This window comes from Euphorbia lathyris, chromosome 8, assembly GCF_963576675.1.
Source record: "Euphorbia lathyris chromosome 8, ddEupLath1.1, whole genome shotgun sequence".
NCBI lineage: Eukaryota > Viridiplantae > Streptophyta > Magnoliopsida > Malpighiales > Euphorbiaceae > Euphorbia > Euphorbia lathyris.
Genome location: NC_088917.1, coordinates 69,015,451 through 69,018,606, shown reverse-complemented (window position 1 = coordinate 69,018,606; position 3,156 = coordinate 69,015,451). Strand labels below are relative to the sequence as shown.

Genomic DNA, 3,156 nt, shown 5'->3' with positions numbered 1-3,156 from the left:
AATACTCATCCATCCAAATGGAGCTCTCTTGATTTTTGCATTTTAAGGCATTCATGATGTAATGGACCCCCTAGTTTTTGAACTAGGAGACAAAATTGATATTTTTTTTTGTGCCTAATTTTGATATTCGTTTTTAATTTTGTGATATGTGATCCCATGAAATTTGACTTTGCTTGAAATGTACCCTTTAATGGATGGTACCATCAGGCTTGAACACCACTTTCCATGAAATTAATATTTAGGACAGCAGGGGTGGAAGGTTCAAAAGCTTTTAGGACCAAATCCAAACAATGTGATGGTATAGCACACATTAAGGGGAATATTTTGACGAAAATCAAAGTTGAAGGGATAAATTTCAGCAAATTGAAATTTAGGAAGCAGATGGCCAAATTAAGTCTTAAAAATATGATATAGCCATCTTATATTTGTAGCAAGAACTCATTCTTGCTTCACATTCTCACATTTTCTATTTATTTTGTACAGAACTCGGTGTTAGGAGTTGTTCTACAACTCGACATTTTGGAAACCCACTCATTATTATACTAGTGCAGTTTCCAGTGTATGTCACTCAGACTTTGGATGTTGTCCATATAAGGAGGCATGAGGAAAGAAAGATAATTATGTTGAATGAAAATTTTCAACCTGTATCGGATGATGAAAAATTAATATCAGGATTAAGCTTGTTCTTAGGGGCAATAGCAAGAAAAGATGTGCGATTTAATAGGTTGGCACAAGGTTGATGAGAAGAATTACATGTGGGAGTTTATGAAGGTAAGCCTCCGAATTGTGACATTTCTAGCATGAAGTGATACTTGTTAATTGTGTTAATTTTATTATTGTTAATTGTGTTGATATATTTTAGAAAAGTATATTATTCCCGAGGAAGGTAAATCTTGGGCAATGAAGACAATGGCCGATGTATGGAGGCTTTACAAATGTCGAATAAAGAAAACCAATTGCAAGGAGAAATAGAGGAGAAAGTGAGCCAACTCGAAAGAGTAATGGAGGAGAATTTTAAAGAGTTTGAAGGATAGGTTGTATTATGACTTTATTATACTTTTTTGTATTATGTATTTTGGATCATGTGAGAATTTTAAATTTCATTGTTAACATATTGACCTATTATGGATTTGTAATTGCAATTTATACTATTATTTAAATTCAAAAATTGTTATTATATTATGGTGTTACATAAAAAAAACTATTATATTAAAAAGTGTTAAAATTAAAAAATGTTGCAATTTATATAATAAAGAGTTCCTTGAAACAAAAAATGCTGAATTAAAAAGAGTTGCATAAAAAAAAAAATGTTACATAAATACATGTTGCAAGTTAGTTAAAAAGTGTTGCTCATAATTTTATTCGATAATAGTGTTACTTGTTCTATGGCTTAGGCAACACTTTCATTTTAGTTGCCAATGTGTAGGAAAGTGTTGCCATAGATATGAGTAGCAACACTTGTATCGATGTTGCTAAAAATCTGAAAAAATGTTGCTATCTACATCTTTGGCAACACGCGGGTAGCAACGCTTTATTTTGGCAAAAACTGTTGCCTTTAGGTCTTTAGCAACACAATAACGACTTTAGCCAACACTTGTTCGATGTTGCTTGTCATATTTACTCGGCATATAAAGTGTTTAAACTGACACTGAGTAAATAAGAGTGCTGAGTTGGAAGCTAACCACAAAAGTGTCAATTCCCAACTCATATGTAGAATAGCTCTAGTCAACTTCTGACTAAAGCTGTCTTACGCTACAATCGGCCGTGCTGACCAAGGCTGAGTTAACAAACTCAAGAAACTATATTAAGTCAGCTCAATTAAAAAGAAAAAGTTATATTAGTTCCTAACCCCCCCCCCCCCCCCCCCCTTTTGAACTAATCACATGGGACCAACAAGTGGTATCAGAGCCTAATAGCTCACTACTCAAAGATATAACTATCTTGAGCTGATCCCGATAAATGGCTGAGAACAGCACTCGTTTCCTTCCAGGGAACCAAACAACACAGATACTCCCTGAGGGATTATCTATTAGTCGGCCTCCCCTATTCTTTGGATCTAATTATACGTTCTGGAAGAATAGGATGAAGAACTTTATTCAAGCCACAAACATGAGTGCATGGCTTGCAATAGTTCAAGGTCCATATGTGCCTTATAAGACTGTTGATAATGAGAAAGTTGTCAAGAGTGAAATTGAGTGGTCAAAAGATGACCATAAGAAACTACAAAATAATGTTTCGGCTATCAATATGCTTCATTCTGCGCTAGATGCTGCAGAATACAATAAGATTTCAGGGTGCGAGTCAGCACAGGAGATTTGGAAAAAGCTTGAAGTAACCTACGAAGGTACAAGCAAGGTCAAGGAATCAAAGGTGAACCAACATATGAGATTATACGAGCTGTTCGAGATGAACGAGAATGAAGACATCTCTAGAATGAACGCTAGATTCACCAACATCATAAATGAGCTAAAGAGGCTCGGCAAGAACTTCACTGAGGAAGAGCAGGTGAAGAAAATCCTAAGAAGCTTACCCAAGAGCTGGCAAGCTAAGAAAACTGCCGTGGAGGAAGCTCAAGACCTGACCACATATAAATACGACGAGCTGATCGGATCTCTGCTGACTCATGAGATCTCTATGAAGAACTTTGAAGCAAAAGAAAAGTCAGAAGACAAGAAACAAAAATCACTTGTCATGAAAGCTGACTCAACTGAAGCTGACTCATCGGATGATGAGGAAATGGCCATGTTCACAAGGAAGATGAAGAAGCTGTTCAGAAAGAATGAAAAGAATAGCAAGAGGCCATTCAGAAGAGGCGACAGGTACAAAGCTGAGTCTAGTGACAAATACAAAAAGGACAGCTCCAAGTCTGTCACATGCTTTGAGTGCCATCAAACTGGGCACATTAAGTCAAGCTGCCCTAATCTAAAGAAAGAAAAGAAGGGGAGCAAAAAGGCAATGGTGGCCACATGGAGTGACAGTGATGAGTCAACATCATCTGAAGCTGATGCCACAGAGTCATCAAACATATGCTTCATGGCCGATGACGTTGCTGACCATACTCGATCTGAGCGAGCTGACCTCTCTGAAGAATCTGAACAAGAGGAGTACTCAAATGAGGTAACATCCTTACACTTGCTTAGAAATGAAATGATTAAT

General features: G+C 36.6%; 1 long non-coding RNA gene across 1 annotated transcript; it reads left to right on the top strand.

Annotated features, from left to right (window-relative positions):
* The first annotated feature begins 552 nt into the window (after nucleotides 1-552).
* LOC136203453 (uncharacterized) lies at nucleotides 553-1,177 on the top strand. The gene is made up of 2 exons (XR_010674843.1): nucleotides 553-771; nucleotides 863-1,177. It is a non-coding gene; the product is annotated as an uncharacterized lncRNA (long non-coding RNA).
* The last annotated feature ends 1,979 nt before the right edge of the window (nucleotides 1,178-3,156 follow it).